The sequence below is a fragment of the Humulus lupulus genome, chromosome 4, assembly GCF_963169125.1.
Source record: "Humulus lupulus chromosome 4, drHumLupu1.1, whole genome shotgun sequence".
NCBI lineage: Eukaryota > Viridiplantae > Streptophyta > Magnoliopsida > Rosales > Cannabaceae > Humulus > Humulus lupulus.
Window position 1 is genome coordinate 80,124,339 of NC_084796.1, and position 18,893 is coordinate 80,143,231.

General features: G+C 32.1%; 1 long non-coding RNA gene across 1 annotated transcript; it reads left to right on the forward strand.

Annotated features, from left to right (window-relative positions):
• The first annotated feature begins 13,353 nt into the window (after positions 1–13,353).
• On the forward strand, positions 13,354–14,738 carry LOC133829045 (uncharacterized). The gene is made up of 3 exons (XR_009891480.1): positions 13,354–13,459; positions 13,586–13,652; positions 13,740–14,738. It is a non-coding gene; the product is annotated as an uncharacterized LOC133829045 (long non-coding RNA).
• The last annotated feature ends 4,155 nt before the right edge of the window (positions 14,739–18,893 follow it).

The following is an 18,893-nucleotide window of genomic DNA, read 5'->3' on the forward strand; positions in this document are numbered from 1 at the left end:
ATCTTTCAATAAGCAAAATTTTACTTTTTACCTTAAGTTCCAAAATCTCATTTTTACACTAAGTGTGAAAAGCCTATTTTTCACATTTTTAACTACATACTTCGTTAGTTCATAACTGGAAATTTACTTACCCAATTGTTACCAATATTTTCCAATTCCATTTAGGTCTTTGTAAAATTTTAGGTTAAAATGAGCAGTTTTGATTGGTGAAATTATTTTCCAACAATGAGGTAAAAATGACCTTATTTTCAAGTCCTTATTTTTTTCCAAATTTTGACAGTTAATAACATTCAAACCGTTCAATATTTTCTTCCAAAATTTTACAGTGGAATACTAGGTTATGCCAACAATATATCCACAAAATATTAGAAAAAACTGGATTCATTTGCCCTATACAGTGGCTGTCCAAACTTGGTTCTGAAAATAAGAATACGAAAAAATAGTATTTCACCTAAACTTTGAAATAGCGTAACTTACTCATTTCTAAAAAAAATTTAGTGTTTCAAAAGCTTAATTTTATGTACTCAATCTTAAAAATGCCACTGTACAATTTAATTTTACAAATCAATATACATTGGCTGCCTGACCCCTTGGAAGTCACAGATCAAAACATGTTTTGCTTTAGGGTTTCCTACAAAACCCTTGGGGGTTTTGGTTCCTATTTTCAAAAATCAATACACAAGCATCATAAAAATTATAAAACAACTACCATAACCTTATTACATCACAAATAAGAAACTTTAAGCTTTGAATATACAAAATAATGCTTAATACTAAAAACCCTACAACAAAAATCATCAAAAGTAAACTTTTTACCTCTTTGATGTTCTTGCCTAAGGTTTGGACCTTCCTATTCACTTAGGCTCATTCAAAACCTTTCAAAAACGCTAACCAACTTCCCCCAACAACATAGTTAATTAGCTATTTGAAACTCTATGCTTAAAACTTTACAAAAGTCTAGATTAATGAAAATTTACCTTAGGGAAAACCCTTCCTAGACCAAGACTTAGCTTCGAAATTTCCTTGGTGTTCTTGGGGTTGAAAATGGAGAGAACACTTGAGAGAGTCTTCAAAAATCAGATGAGAGGGAATGAGGGAGGGAGAGTGGTCGGATTTGGGGGTTAGAATGGCTCACACAACACTTCAAAATATCCCAAAACCACTTGAGTGTTTCACTACCCACTTGCCCACTTGACACTATCTCTAATTCTTAATAAAATGGGATTTAAACTTAAATAAATTTTTTGGTTCATACCCTTTTTAACACCCCACATGGTTGGCCACCTATCCTGAAATACCCATTTATAATATATATATATATATTAATGGTGTATAATTAATTCATAAGAAGAAAAACTCAATTTGACTTTCTACACCTTTTTCACTCTTATTAAGTTGTAATCACCAAACTTAACTTTAATTAATTAAATTAAATATCTCTCAAATTTAATTTAATTAATCACACAATAAAATTTAACCTAAGGTCCATTCATGGAAATAAAATTCTCCATTTCGGTAAAATTAAGCATTTAACACAAAATGGCCTAAAATTTCTATTTTCTCTTAGGTTTATTATTTTTTACCAAACTTTAACTTTTATGAATGTATTTTATGCCCAAAATATATTTTCCAAAGCTTTTCATTTTATTTTTCTGAGATTTTTACCCGATTAGGATTTTTGTGTCGGTCCAGGACTGAAAGTCTTATCTTGACTTTTAAAATCACAAAATTCATATTTTGGCTAGCAATAACTCATGGAATACTTCCAAACAAAATATAATATTATTTTAAATAGTATTCTTAACTCGGGGAAAAAATTCCGACTCGAGTCGTTTAAAGGTACCAGAAAATGCTGCTTACACACTCATTGGCTAAACCCTAATCATTTCTCTCTTACAAATCTAATCATTTTCTAAAAATTTCTTTATACTCAAGAAAAACACTCTCTTCCATTTCCTCTCCCCAAAATTGAAAGCCTAAGTTTCTCTGCTCTCCATTGCTGCAAGTTTTCTCTCCATGAGCCAAGAGCACTCATTTCCCCCATTGAAGGAGGGAGAAGCTCAACAGCACACTTGGGTAGAGTAAGTTTCGAAACCTACTTCATTTTTATCCTCTTTTCCTCTTCAAATCCATAACCCTAAGGGTTTATTTTGCATGAGTTCTATCTAATAGAAATGCATGGCTTATATCTTGTGTTCGAGAGTTCAAGAGAGGCTAGTACAAGTAGGATCTCAAGGATTTAGCATTTTGGTGATCAAGCGAAAGAAAGGTAAGAGTTCTTGGTAGTTTGCATATTTTCTCCATCATCTAAGTCTTTCTACCCTAACTCTCTATTAAAAATTTGCATGTGGAACTTTGGGGCTTGGTTTGAGAATGTAGAGTTCAAGGGGGAGTTCGAGGAAGCTAAGGAAAATACATCTCCAAGCTAGAACTATCAAAGGTAGATATTTATGGTTGTTCTTGATTTTTGTGATTTATGTTGGTAGATCTAGTTGTATAGGGTTTTAACGGTTTTTGGAGCTTATTCTATGCTTAAGGTTGATATTGTATGATTTGACGATTTGCATTCATGCATGTGGCTAGCGTTATGCTTGAAATGATTAATGTTTGGTTGTGTAAAAAATGCATGCTGCTAAAATTTTGTGGTCTAACTTCCAACAGGTCAGATCGCACTCCACTGCCTCTATTTGTAAAATATATTTGTGTATTTGCATAGTTCTATTGATTACCTCATGATAGGCTTTGGAAAATCGTAAAAAGGAATTTTTAAACCCAAGTTATTCACGTTTTGGCATTTTTATGTAAATATGGAAAATTTCTGGGCAGCATGCACTGCCCAGATTTTTTTGGCTTTTGAATGGGTTTTACTTATCAAAAAGCTATGAAATTTTGTATGGTGTTATTCTAAACATGTATAAGGGTCATTGTAAAATTTTAGAGGGAAATGTGTTAGTGTATAAGAGATATGAATTTTTAAAAAATTTCTCTAGAATCTGGAAACAAAAATTCTGGCCACCAAGCATGGCCCAAATTGCATCAAATATTTCTATGAATTTTATTATTCAAAATATTATGAAATTTTTAAGAAAGATAATTTAGATATTTATTAAGATCCCTGTAAAATTTCAGAAATAAATAGGCTATAGTGTAAGAGAAATAAAGTTTCAAAATTTTGGGCAGAAGGCACTGCCCAGATTGCTTTAAAAATTTGAATGGGTTTTGCCAACACAAAAATTTTACAATATTGAAAGGAATTAGTTAAGATGTGTACAAGGACTCCTATAAAATTTCAGAGAAAAATGTATCACAATTTATGAGAAATAATTTTTCTAATTTTGCCCTAAAAATAGAAAAGTAGCCATTTCGAACCATAACGAAAAGTGATTTTTGGAATGTTAGTTCTCTTAACCTAAAACAAGTTGTGACGCAAGGCTTTCACCTAGTTCCCATCCTTATGACACAGAATACATGAATGATAGTTTAAGGGTTTTGGTTAAAAAACTCAATTAAGGGCAAAAGCTTAAAAAATGGGACTTTATCAGTTTAAAACATATATTGGCAATAAAGTTTTGGAAATGAGAATAAATAATCATTTGTAAAGATAAGTAAGGATTTGGAGATTTATTCAATACCCTAAATCTGGTTGAGTTAATTTAATTGTAATGCCCTGAAATCTCCGATATGGTTTAATGGCGGGAATAGTAGGCCGGGAGGACCATACTTGTTTAATGATGCCATTAATTGATAAAATGCATGTATATGTGAATTATATTATAATATGATGTTAAATGCATGCATGTGGTGCACATTTTAATTACAGGGGTGTGATGGTAATTTAGCCCGTTGGGGGTATAATTGTATATTTGTATGCAAGTCGATGGTATGTTGTTGAGACCACATTATAATGTGGGTTTGTTCGAGCCATTCGGCATGAGACGATCTTGGAATATTGATTAGCGGCCTAGTCACAACAGGTTTAAGTTCGGGGCTCGGGTTGAGTCTCGGGGTGATTTTAACGATTAGAGTGTTACCGGGAGTTAAAGGGTAACGGGATATGAAATATTGGTGTTTGAGATTATCGAGAATAGCAGGAAATGGAGGGCGTTAATTATGATTAACGAGATTGGTGGGAAATACCAAATTTTTCCCTTGGGAGCCTTTAGAAACATTAAATTGACCTAGGGGTATAATGGTCATTTCACCCCTAGCATAGATATAAACCATTTTAGGCTGTGAAAGATGAGAAAAACAGAGTAGGTTCTTGAAGCTTTCCCGTACCTATCTTCCCTTCAGTTTTCTTTGGGATTTTTTAGTCAGAATTGGCAAAGGTGTCAATATTAACTGTGAAGCTGTGACTCATTAGTCAGGACGGCTTTAGTGTGTTCAATGCAAGTTCGATTAGTCAGTGCCATACACAAGTGAGCAAGATTAGATCTAATCGACATCTGCATTTGCATTGGATGACTCAAAGAGCATTAATGCCAGACCGACCTCAAGTTCGATCAGTCACTCAAAGAGCTTGTGTGACTTACCCATCAGTCACTCATCTGTTAAGTTAGAGACTTACCCATCACTCTCTCATCTGTTTAAGGCTAGTGGCTTACCCAGCAGCCACTCTTCTGTTTAAAGTAGTGACTTGCTTGTCAGTTACTCAGTATGGTTTACTAGAACCTTAAGTGATATTCACCCATCTGTTTAAGAGCTATAAGCTCTGTGTGATTATAATGATAATCATTTGATAATTTTTATATTCAATACTGTGTTTTCTTGCTGTGCTTTGGCTCATGGGTGCTATGTGGTGCAGGTAAAGGGAAGGAAAAGCTCACCCAGCCTTGAGTGGAGAGCTTAGGTTGTGATGTGTACATATGCGGCCGCTTGACCACCACGGCCAAGGAGTTCTCAGGGGAACTAGGGGGTTTACCCTATTTTTGCCGCTTAGGTTGGCGGGGTTTGTAATTTTGAAACAGTAATGACCTTTTTGAGTTTTAAACAACTTGTAAATGTTCTTGTGGGCCCATGAAAAATTTTATGTATTAAATAAAGCATATCCTTTCCTTTTGATGGTTTTTCACCTTAGCCTGTTAATAACACTTAGAGCACGTTTTTAACCAAAGGACTCGAGTAGTGGGTCAAATTTCTGGTTCATTGTTCACCGTAACGATTCTGGGGTAACTAGGGCGTTACATTAATAGTTGAGTTTTACCGTTTTATAAGTTAAGGGTCCACTTTCCATTCTTTTCAAAAATGGAGATTTGTCCAATCCCCCAAATCTGGTTGAGTTAATTTAATAGTTGAGTTTTACCATTTTATAAGTTAAGGGTCCAATTTCCCTTCTTTTCAAAAATAACATAAAAAGAGATCCTAGGTTATGGATAATATTGGTAAGAACGACAGTTTGGGTTTTGTAAAATCTTTAAGAGAATGGAATAACATTGCTAGATATTTTTTGTAAAGGGCCAAAAAGCGGTCATTTGGTAAATGATAGAAAACGGTAATTTTTCATAAGAGAACAACAATTTGGTATTTTCTAAAGATATGAGTTGAGTAGAACTCATTTTTCCTAAAACTAAAATATAAGTTATCTGATAAGAGAGTTCTTTATTTAAAGAATATAAAAATGGACAGCGCGAAGAGCGTGTTGCGGTGAGGCCGATTTTCATATGTCACTGTAAAGACTAAAATGAAATTCGGCCTTATACACTGTGAAGTGTATAAGAGGATACAGTATAGAGTCTCTAAGCAGTTTGGCTAGCTACCGTGACGACTATAAACTCATGACTAAGAAATCGTTTCACCACTGGTGACTATTTCCCAGGAGGTCACCCATCTTGAGATTACTCTAGGTTAAGCACGCTTAACTTTGGAGTTCTCAAGTGATGAGCTACCAAAAAGAAGATGCATCTTGTTTGCATAGGTAGTACCCATCAATTCATTTAATCCCCCTTCAACTGTGTAGTCCCATACCTACACAATCTTAGAATCATCACACTTGACCTTCCTCAGGCAGTGTGGGATTGCACAACTTACCCGGTCTTTCCCCTTATGGATAACGGGATTCTGACTGTCACAATCACCCCCTTTACGGGCCCGATGTCCCCGTCGGCCACACTTCCGGCTGGGTCAAGTCTCTGATACCATTTGTAAAACGCCCTTAACTAGTACTTAATAAAACATTCACATTTTCAATGGTTTATAATAGAAAGCCACTTATTATAAAGGTTTTAGTGGAGTCTTGTTTAAAACATGCAAATTGGGCCCAAAAGTTTAAAAAGAAAATACCAGTTTTATGCAAAGTTCTAAAACAAACAAAAGTTTAAGTCCCACTGAAAATTTTAAGAAAAATCCCATTAAACATAACATTATAAAAAATGGCGTTTAAAGTTTATCGTTTCTCATCCATAGGATGCCCCACATCATACACACCACGACGATAGAACTCCCCACATCACCATGCGTGCCATAGAAAAACCTATTTACTACCTCATGTCCAAGCTAAGTAAAACCACAACTTCTCAACGAGCCTCTCTTGATTGTAAAATCAAGAACACAACTTGATCAACACCCAAGTGATAATCACCTTTGAATACCCTAGGACCTCCTTCTTCTTCTTCCTTTCTCCTCCACTTTCTCTCTCTTTCACGCCTCTCTCTCTCTCTCTCCTTCTCTTCTAATTTTCTGCAGCCACAAGAAAAAGAATGCCAAGGCTTCCATACTCTCCTATTTATAGCCTCTAGTGACCTAACCTTAAGAAAAAGACTCAAGTGTGAAAAGCCAAATTCCTATCCCATAATTTAAGCTAAATCCCATTATTTCCTCTCCTTACACCTCACCTAAACCCTTATCCTAATGTGAACCAAATAAAAAATCAACCTTGTCATCTTTCCTACAAGATGACAACTTATATTTCTTTTCTCTTCTATTTTATTTTCTTTTCATAATTAAAAGGAAAATGTTCAAGACTCACATTAGGCCTAGATTCATACTACCCTTTCCTTTTCTATAATGGGAACAATAACTAAATAAATTAATAAAAGAAAAATAAAACACATTCACATACACACACACACACACACATTTCGGCATACACTAACACCCAAAGAAAATAACCTATTTTAATCACATAAATTGTCACACTTATTTAAAAATGTAACACTAATAGTAAAATAAACAAGTTATACAATTATTCACATATTAAAAATAAATAATCAAACAAACAATTAACAAATTTAAATTCAAAAGGTTATACCAAACAATTCTAACAATTAAATAAAATAACAAACAATTAAATAAAACAAACAACAACTAAATAAAATAAACAACATTTAAATAAAACAATTCACCACACTTAACACTTAAATAAAATAAAACACCAAAAGATTTTAAATAAACTAAAAAAAAATTTGGGCCCAATTTGCATGTTTTAAACAAGACCCCACTAAAACCTTTATAATAAGTGGCTTTCTATTATAAACCATTGAAAATGTGAATAATTTATTAAGTACTAGTTAAGGGCGTTTTACAAGCAGCCACCAAGCAAATAATGGTTCAAGCTTTTCCTTGTTTCACTTCTTAACCTAGCCTAGCCCCTCTAGATTCACTTGACCAAATTAAGGCCTCAATCCTTCCCTCAATTTCCTCTCCCCAATTCAAGTGATGGAGCACAAAAAGGGAAACCAATTCCCTCCCATGACCGACCACCCATCACTCCCACTCTCTCTATCTATTTTGGCTATGTGTGGCCTTTTCACACTAACATCTTCATAATCCTACCTTTCATACTTAGCAGAAGTCAATCAAATCAAAAGCCTTACCCTATCTATCTATTTTCATGATTTAATAAAAAATAATTGGAAAATGAATTCCCTCTATTTCCTTCTCTTCCACATGCCAACCTCCTTTCCTATTTTTTCTTTTAATTTCTTAAATAAAAAAAATAAAAAGAAAATTATGGATAGGAAAAAATATTACATGCCCACCATGCGCACACACACACACACAAGTGCTCAAGTGCATCTCTACTAACCATGTACATTGGTGGACTTAACCAAAACTCATGAAGTTACAAATTAAAATAATTAAATAAAACAATTAAAAAATTAAATTCACATATTTTCCACCAAAAAGTTCAAACAATTAAAAATAATTTTATAACACTTAAAAAGTAATAATAAAATAAAACACAAAATTAATTAAACTAAAAAAAATTAGTGCGCTGCAAATAATTAACAAAAATTAACTTAAAATAGAATTCATTATGTAAATAATATAAAAAGTTATGTAAAAAATAATATTATGATATAAAAATTATGTAAAACATAATATATTGTAAATAATTTGCATAATTAATATTAATGTTATTAAAAAATTTAATACAATAGGTATTAATATCCAAAAATCTAAAATATTAAAAAAAATAATGTTTAAGAGATCGATACATGTTTTGAAGCAAGAAATTGTTTTTAATCGTCCACAAACATTCAAAAATGTCCAAAAATTACAAAAAAATCAACCAATAAACATGCATTAAAACCTCATTAAACCCACTTAAAATTTCTTCATTTTTTCCCTAAAACATCAAAATAAATCATTTTTTATGAATATATACATGATTTAAAGCATTATTGTGGAAAAAAATTAAAAAAAAAACATATGAAAAGGGTGAAGATTGTGATTACCGTGGTTGGGGATGACTGGAATGAGGGAAATGAGGAGAGTGAAGGATCGGGATCGAGTAAATAGCGAGTGAGACTTTTCTCTACGGTTATTTTGAAAAAATCGCATAGAAAAGTATACTAATTCTACTTTTCTCTGCGGTTTTATTACGAGTAGAAAAGTCTCTACCTCCCCACACTTACTACTTTACACTATATTTTTTTTAAAACTGCTATAACATAATATTTTTTTTATCGGGTATTAAATGTGATATTTTAGAGTTATTCAAACATTTTCTTTGCGCTTTTTTTTTAAGATTGAAAAATAAGCGCAGAGAAAGCCTATATTTGTAGTAGTAGATGTAGAGTCTCCATTAAAAAATATAAAGATTGAGAATTTTAGCGATCTTGAGAAAGATGTGAATCCACTTGATGCTCAACTAGACTACAATCCAAATGAAATATATTTCGATATTATTTTCTAAAAGATTGATTAAAATTTCTGTTGTCTACTTGAATTGAATAACGGCATGGATGAATTTGTTCAAGAGATGATAAGATGTGTCTTTGCGATGCAAACACTACATGTATCAATGACCAACTATTTTGATTGAAAGAAAAAAGAATGAGGTGTGGGAGAAATATTTGAAGGAGAAGAAGAAGAAAAAAACAAAGAAGAATGACCATTAGTAAAAATGCTTAAAATGTTTTTTTTCGTTTTAAATTTAATGTTTCTATGTGTCTCACTGTCTTTAGGCCTTACCTATAATGTTTTTATTCTATTATGTTAATATTTTGTTATGGACATTTTGTTATTGGGGTTTGTTATGAATAGAAACTATTATTTCTTTTTGGATCTTCAAATTAAATATTATTAATATATATTTATAATAATGTTTTAATTAATAAATTTGTTTGAGTGAAATTTTCCTTTTTTTTAAAAAAAAAAATAGTTGATGGCCGAAATTGTATGTTGATGACTTTTTTTATTTTAAAAATTTTGTTTAATTTTAATTAATAATTAACAATTTACCATTCAACAATCTCTAAATTAAGTGACTTCATAAATTACCTAACCAATTATATTAAATTAATATATTTTTTTATTGGGCAATATAGGAACAATGAATAAATATCTAATATTTTCAAGAGAATAAAAAGAGATGCATCTTCTCAAAATTCAAAGTAGTTTTTTTTTTTGGATAAAATGGGATTTTAATTTTTGATTTTGTTTTAAAACACAAGTTTTGGCCGAAATTAATGCATATAAAAAAATTTCAATTAATTCCCTATTTTCAAGGTAAAGAATATCAATAGTTGTCTTAGGTATTGGTTATGAAGTAACCTTATCAACAAATGCTCATTTATTAATAATAGAAAATTTGAATATTTGTATTGTTTTGTAGTTTATGGAAAAGAAGAAATTAATTAAATTAATATTTTTTGTAGTTGTATTGATTTATTTTACCTATATTAAATGTACTTTAGCAAAAATCAAAGTAGTAATTTTTTTAATTTTTCAGATAAAATGGGTTTTGAATTTTCGAATTTTTGTAATAACACAAATTTTGGCTGGAAAAAATGCATTTAAAAGAAGTTTCAATTAATTTCCTATTTTCAAGGTAAAGAATATCAATAGTTATCTTAGGTATTAGTTATGATGTAATCTTATCAATAAATGTTCATTTATTGATAATAGAAAATTTGAATAGTTGTATTTTTTTATAGTTTATGGAAACAGTGAAATTAAAGGGTAAATGAATATTCAAAATAATTTTAATGGGAAGTTATATAGTTGTGTTTGTTTAATATTTAAAATAATAGTATATTATAATTGAACACTTTGCTTGTTTAATGGGAAATTAATTATATGAAAAAAAATTGGTAAAAAAAATGAAGAGTTGTATTGCTTCATTTACCTATAAGCGAGCCATGGATTTGAAGAGAAAATTTTATGATACCATTTCGAATCAAAGATAGAAAAACTTCAAAAAGAGTTCGAATATATGGTACTCTAGTTAAATGAAGAAATCATTAAGGAAGAGTTCCAACAATTATAGGAGGATGAGAAAAGAGTATGCTACAATGATTCTCTAAAATCTCACACATGAGTTACTACATTGAAGGATGCATCAACGTTTACTTCATGGGAAGACCAATGATACATGTGGTCGAAACATTGAAGATTTTATGAAGCCCGCAGATTTGGTGATGACTTATTTAGAAGGTGAAAACAATGAAGGATGCTCATAGAATGGTAAAACTATTTGTGATGAATCAGGAAATAATTTGTCTAACCTTGACAGCGTTGACCTTATAGATACAGTCAACAAGAAGTTCAACCGACCCAACAACTATTTCTCTAAAGTATCGGAAGATCAAGATTAATTAGGTATTAAGTCTTCAAATTTGATTTTAATATTGTATTGGAAAGTAATTTTTTTCTTTTGCTTTAATGTTTAGTTATTGTTGGAATATTTGTATACAAATTTATATTTCAATTGGTCAACACTTTACAAAACCAATAGTCATCCATTATTTTTTGGTAGTTAAATAGTTCTTGATTAGTTATCATTTCAAAAATAAGTTCCCAAAAATTGGAAATATTATAAATTCTTTCTCTAATCATATTTTCGAATTAGTATTTAAAAAAATCGAAAATTTATTAATTATTCCGTTAATAATTTGAAAGTCCCAACTGTACATTATTAATTACGAAATTAAATTTTGTAATTTATTATGTTATATGGAAAGTTTGATTTTTTATTTTTGTTTTGATGTTCATTCATTGTTAGAATATTTTTATTTAGTTTTATATATTTGGTCAAAACATTGCAAAACCAATAGTCATCAATTATTTTAGGGTACATAAAAAATCATTAATCAGTTGTAATTTCCAAGAGAAGTTTTAAATACTCACATTCAATATTTTATTTTCAAAAACATAAATATTACTATTTACAAAATAATATTTTGTCAAAAAATCAAATTTAATTTATGATCCCTTTAGTGAGTCTATTCGAAATTCTCAATTATGAATTATAATTAATTTTTAAATTATGTGCTCGTATCATTAAGTTTATTTTGTTCATTTTCAATTTGCTATTACAATATTTTGAACTAAAACCCTAAAGACGTTTATTAGAATTTAATAAATTAATGAAATTATAAAAATATTGTAAAAAAATAAATTTAAATTAGTACATTGGAAATTACATAAACTTACACCAAATAATATTTAAAATACTACATTAGAAATTAAACAAATTTATTTTATCCAACAATATAAAAATACAAAAGTAAATCAAAGTTCTACTCTATATCTCCCTCGTTATTGATTACAATACCACTAACAATGATATTCTCATTTTGGCCTTTAGATCTTTAAGATGCTTCACCTTGTTGATGTACAAAACATTAAAAAAAATAAACAGTTCAGATAAACATATACCAAAGAGATAATGTTTATTACCATAAAATTATGAAATTAATTAAAATATGTTATATTATTTATAATATAATGTTTAGATTAATTAAATGTGGCAAAGAATGTAACAAGTGGTAACATAATATATAAGAGAGTTACATTTTTGGATAACGTGAATATCCAAATGTGTAACATATTTGGGGTTACAAAAACAGTTACAAATTTGTAACTCCCAAATATTACCCAATAATGTGTAGATTTGACGTTACACATTTGATTTGAATGTGTCAAAGCCAAAAGTGATATGGTTGTTGGAGACATGATTTTAACCCCCATAATGCGTTTGGGGATTACAAAGTCATGTGGGAAGAGTTTAGAACTGTTTGGAAAATTAGACAAAAGTATGTGTTGAAAATGGGCTGTGGCCGCGGCCAGTGAGGCTGGCAGCCAAGGCAATTTTTCCATTTCCATTTTGAACGGTCCAACAACTTGTAGTGCACCAAAATTTTTTTTTTAGATTATTTAAATTTTTGTGATTTATTTTATTGTTAAGTGTGATGAATTGTTTTATTTAAATGTTGTTTATTTTATTTAGTTGTTGTTTGTTTTATTTGATTATTTATTATTTTATTTAATTGTTAGAATTGTTTGGTATAATCTTTTGAATTTAAATTTGTTAATTGTTTGTTTGGTAAATTAATTTAATAAGTGATTAATTGTGTAACATGTTTATTTTTCTATTAGTGTTACATTTTAAATAAGTGTGACAGTTGAGGTAATTATGTGAGTTATGGTTGAATGCACTAAGGTGCATGATAGATAGTGATGCACCCTAGTGTTTTAGTGTGTGCTAGGATATGGTAATAAGGTGCACATGTGTGGATTTTCTACACATTTTATAATTGCTATTTATTTGATATTTTTGGGTAGTTTTATTTTAATAAGTAGGAAATTAAATAATAATAAAAAAAACAAATAAAGGTTATGGCAAGTGGTGGGCGTTTAGTGTAGGAAATGGAATGATATCTTTTTTTTTCCATTATTTTCTAAGGAGAATAAAGGTTAATTGGATGAGGATAGACATTTTGGGAAACTACCATTTGACTCCAATCTTTTATAATAAAAGAAAAATAAAAGGAATTATGAGAAAATAAAATAGAAAAAGGAAACTTACCATTTTGTGTTGGTGAGGATTTATTGAGAGAGTTGAATAAAGGGGAAAGGAAAGGAAGAGGAGGGCATTTTTCCTTGTGGCTGCCGTGACCTAGAGAGAGAGAGAGAGAGAGAGAGAGAGAGAGAGAGAGGGTGGCATGTAGAGAGAGAGGGAGAAGAAGAAAGAAAGGAAGAAAGAAGAAGAAGGTGAAGAGGAACCCATTTTAGAGTATGTTTTCTTGTATTTTTGTTTGTCAAATCTCTTTTCTTGATTATATGTTATTGACTTTGTTTATTTGTTGTGTGTGATTGGGTTCTTTCTCCTCCTCATGGTGGTTTTGAAATAAAACCCTAGGCTTGAACAAGGGGTGTGAAGTTTGGGTGTTGATCATATTGTGTTCTTGATTTTACAATCAAGAGAGGTAATGGTCTTTCTTAGCCTATATATTGGTTTTGATGGGTTTATCTTTGAGGTTTTTGATGGTGATGCTAATGGTTGATTATTGTAGGATTGATGATTATGATTTGTATTTTTAAGAGAATATGATTTGTTTAAAAATGGCTCATGGGTATGATTGAGAAAATGGATTTGATAGGGTTTATTGTTATCCCCAAAAATTGGAGATCGATGACGTGGCAATAGAGGTGACAAGTGGTAGTACATGGTCCATAAAAGACACATTAAATAGTCAATAAATACATTGACTCCTGAGAGTTGTGATAAAATTTTGACTGGCTTGAGAAGTGTCATGACCGACCAGGCATGACCTTGTCTGACCAGTCACGACATTACTGCCCAGGAGTGATATTGCTGCCCAGTAATAACTTTGCTGCCCAGAGTGCCATGTTAGAGGAGAGACATGGCATGCTAGACCAGAGTGTCATGTTAGAGGAGAGACATTGTATGCTAGACCAGAGTGCCATGTTAGACGAGAGGCATGTGCATGTCCTACCAGCAAGTGCATGTCCTACCAGCAAGTGCATGTCCTACCAGCATGCATGTGTCCGACCAGCACTTGCATATGTCCAGCATGCATGTGTCCGACCAGCACTTGCATGAGTATCCAGTAGAGGTGTGTTCGACCAGCTTGAAGGAGATATGAGTCGACTAGATAGAGGAGGACTAAGTCAAGATTCCCAGAAACAGCTTCAACAAGAACCGGTCTTGGCACACGCGGGAATCTCTCATTCTTCCCACAAATTTGGTGTTATGTTATATATTGAATATTTTTGTAATTTAAATATAATAAGAATAATAAAATATCCCGATTCTAGGGGATATCAGATGTATGATCCTAAGCCTATTGTAACGCCCTACTTCCTTAGAGCCGTTACTAAGTGATTTTTAAGACAAATCAGTGTGCAATGAACTCGCTAACCGAGGTTTTGAGACAAAAGTGTGACTAATTAAAATTTAAGGCTGTAATCTTAGAAAATGCGTCGTTTCATTTAAAACTGCTAGTATTAAACATTTGGGATCCCAAAATAAGGTTTGAAAACTATTTACATCTTGAAATAAGTTTACAGTTGATAAATCATAAAATCATAGATTATTACAGCCATTTTCAAATAAACCCCCAACCCAAGCAGTCGGGCAGGCCAAACATGAACGGGTCGCTTCACGCTCTCCGTACTCATGGTTGGTTGACTCAGCCATTGCCCTTACCTGCAACACAGAGCACCCGTGAGCCGAAGCCCAGCAAGAAAACTCATGCAGAACATAACATATGCAAATATACAGTAAGTCATAACAGGTAATCCACAGAAAAACAAGTCAACCATTAGACTAAGCAAACATGGCCATGCCGCCCTAGAAACCTTACCAAAGCCCTGGGGTATCGGTTCTCACCGCGAGGATAACTCATGTATCCCTTGGGTCCCACCCTGAATATAAGCATCCCATGTGTTGTGTGTTACTTTCGGCCCCACGGCCGTACCCAGCCTACGCCGCACTCGGCCTTTGCCGTTCATTTCATCATAATCACACATAGCATAAATCAAGCAACATTCAAACAAATGCTAATTCAATTAATCTGCACCCTAACATGTAATGCAGTATAGGGCCACGCCCGGCAATCATCTCATCATGCAACATGCAATATAGGGTCGTGCCCCACAATCACACTATGGGCCCACGCCCCATCCTACAGGTGTTATAGTTTTCTTACCTGACAATTCGATAGTTAAAATCACCTGACTCCTTGAGCACGATCCCACTCGAGCCTTAGCGCACACCTAGGCACAAACATAGGTCAAAGTCAACACCGAACCCCAAGTCCGAAAACCTAGCCTCGGGACCAATCCCGAGCCCCCCGGGAAGTCCTAGATCCACAAAACAAGGTGGCGGAGTCGAACCTCGAACCCTAGGTCAAAATCCCTAACAAATAGCCCAAAAACCCCATTCTGGGCGCAGGGTAGCGCTACAGCGCTCAAAAGAGAGCGCTATAGCGCTACAAGCAGAATCAGCACCTCCCCAGAAAGAAGGCCTAGCGCTACAGCGCCCAAAGACTAGCGCTAGTTGCAGGCACGCAAAACCAAAAATCGCTTCTTGCGATTTTCTTCTCTCATTTCAACTCCAAACTTGTCCAAGTCTTTCCCAAGCCCAAAAACAAACTTATACACACCTCACACTCATCCCAAGCATCCCAAGAACTCAATCCCAAACTCAAGCAACCCAACAACTCAAAATCTACCATGAACAACCCTAAACCAGAAATTCATGTAAACCACAAAGATAGAGTCTTAGAAATCATACCATTAATGCAATTTCGACCTTGATTCAACCCTAGGCCTCCTTAGCTTGATCATCATCAAAGCTTGACCTACTTTTCCCCATAAGTCCCATCCATTTAGCTCAAAAACACAGCTCAAAACCAGTAAAGCCCTAAAACTGAAATCCTCAAGAACTTACCTCAAGTTTCAGATGTTCTTGCTAATCCTTGCCAAGTCTCCAAGTGTAACCTTAAGATTCTTGATGCTCAGCCTATCCTAGCTCCCCACTGAGCTTGACCTCAAGAAAAAGAAGAGAAGAGGTGCTAGAACCCCCAAACCGATCCCTTAGAAAACCCATCAGTTTTCTCTCTTTTCTTTCTTTCCTTTTTCCTTTCTTTTTCAGCCCCTTTACTCTATTCTACAAAATCCACTAAGTGTATAAAGCCTCATTTATTCTATCTTCAAAAGACAATTGACCAAAATGCCCTCCCTATTAATTCTAAACCCTTTTACCCAAGTAGGGCCATTTTAGTCATTTACCCAATTCCCGATAATCCTCAAGTGTCTCTAATATTTTCCCGTTGCTTCCCAATACCTGATAAATCACCAAATAATTATCCCCCATCATCAAAATAAATCTCAATCTATTTCTCTGAATTCCTGTTCATACCCCCAGGCTCACCCCGAGCCGGGTATAAATTCCCGCTAAGACTTTCCGCTAGCCTGCTCACTGGGATCGCCTTGAGTCACAAATCACTGATACACCCACATACCACTGTGGTCTCAAAAATCATCACATATCAATGCAGTTATGCCCAACATGGCCAAAATTACAATTATGCCCTTCTAACACGATCCGGGCCTACATGCATACTAACATACATAGTCATGCATCTCAGATAAACAAATGGTCATATAACATGCTTTAAATCATAACCATGCATTTAAATCATTAAAATCACACATAAATCCCATCATGCCCTCCTGGCACGCTAATCAAGGCCCTCAAGCCTTATTAGCGGATTTGGGTCGTTACACCTATAAATACATGGCTTATGAGATCAGAAAGGGGATTCTTCTTCTTTTTAGACTTTTCTGCAATTCGAAGTTTTGGTCTGAGTTTTCTAGAGAGAGAAAGTGTGTTTTCTTGAGAGAGAACTCTTTTGTATTCTGAGAATTTACACTGAAGAAACTCAGTTGACTAAGGTTTATCTGATCTTGAGTGTAAATAAATTAATCAAATCTCTAAGTGGATTAGGCTATTACCAACTGATTGGGGCTGAACCACTATAAAAATTACGTGTGTCCTTTATTTTCTTTATTAAACTGTCTGTGTCGTTTGAATTCTCTTGAAGGTTTGTCCTTTCTGACGTTCTCACGTCGTTGGCCAAAAATGCGGTCAACATTTATAATGAGGTTATATTTTATGTTTATATTGCTATGGTTATTTTTTTGTTAATCTATTGATTTATGTAAAATGGCAAATGATGATTTTAGAAATATGATAGAAATATGCTAGGGTTATTATAAAGGCATGTATATGAAATATGGTGTTTATGAATTTATGTATGTTATTTGCCATTGTTATTGTTGTTGGATTTCATGTGTAGATTCAATGGAATAGAAAAATGGGTTTTATAAGATTTCATGTGTATATGTTAGTAATATTCTTAGAATTATGTATATGATAAGAGTATGATGAGATTTTGGACATGTATGATTTTATGTGAAATTTTTGGGATAAAAGATGAATCTCATGAGAAATTAAGCTTGCTGATTTTTGTAAATAATTGGGTAAAAGTTTGATAAAAAAATGATTTGCATGCATAAGTAATGCCCTTGATGTTATGTTAATTTTATGAAATTAAAAGAGGTATTTTAAGTCCCATTAAAATGATATTTTACTCAAATAATTACCTACAGAATTTTTATTGAATTTTTGAGAAAATATGAGTTTTTAAATTGAATATGGTGATTTTTAAAGATAAAAATAGTTGCTGGAATTTTTGTAAGAAAATGTGAAGTGAGTTTCACTAAAATGAATTTGATGAGCTTTTGGAACAAATTATTTTCCTAAGTTATGGTAATATTGAAAAATGGTATTTTAAAATTGTAGGAATACTTATTTTGATAAGTTATGTTTTCCTTTATTTTAATTGAGAAAAATATTTAGATTCTTTTTATTTGTGATTTTTGAAGAAAATAAATGGTGGCTCAAAGTTTGTTTTAAAAATGTTAAAAATGGTTATTTAATTGTCACATATGGATTTATGTTACATAAAACTAAGTCTTAAATAATTTAATTTAAATAAAAATATATTTTTCAACACTTAAAAATATATTTTCTCACATCATTTATGTAACACAATGATAAAATTTATTTTTCTAAAGAAACATATTAAAAATAGGTATTTTAATTAATTCCAAGTTTTTTGGTTAATTCTTTGTAATTTGAGATTAATGAATGAAATTGTCACATATTTTATTTTTAATCTAAATCAAATTATTTTATAAAATAAAATAATGTTTTGAGAAATTTAATCAACTTAGAAATTTTAAGAAAAGTAAAGCATGTTATATGTCTATTATTTTTAAACAATAAAAGTAAGAAATGTAGAATTATCGTTTTTGAAAACGTCACAATTACGTAATGTTACCACGTATGCATGTTACATGCAACTCCACTTTTACGTCCAAAATTATGTTTATTATTCAACTATGTGGTTTTTATAAAATGGTCATGCATGTAAAATAGGTAAAATGAGCATTATTCTTTTATGCCTTTATGTGTCATTTAAGAATAATTGCATGTTATGTGTAACTGTTATTATGTGTGCATGGCCCATGCACACGTGAGTTGTATGGAAGGGAAAAATAGTAATTTTATGAACCGAAGAAATGTTGTTTTGATTATGATATAGGCTCGTTGAAAGATTGTGAAAATTTCTTAG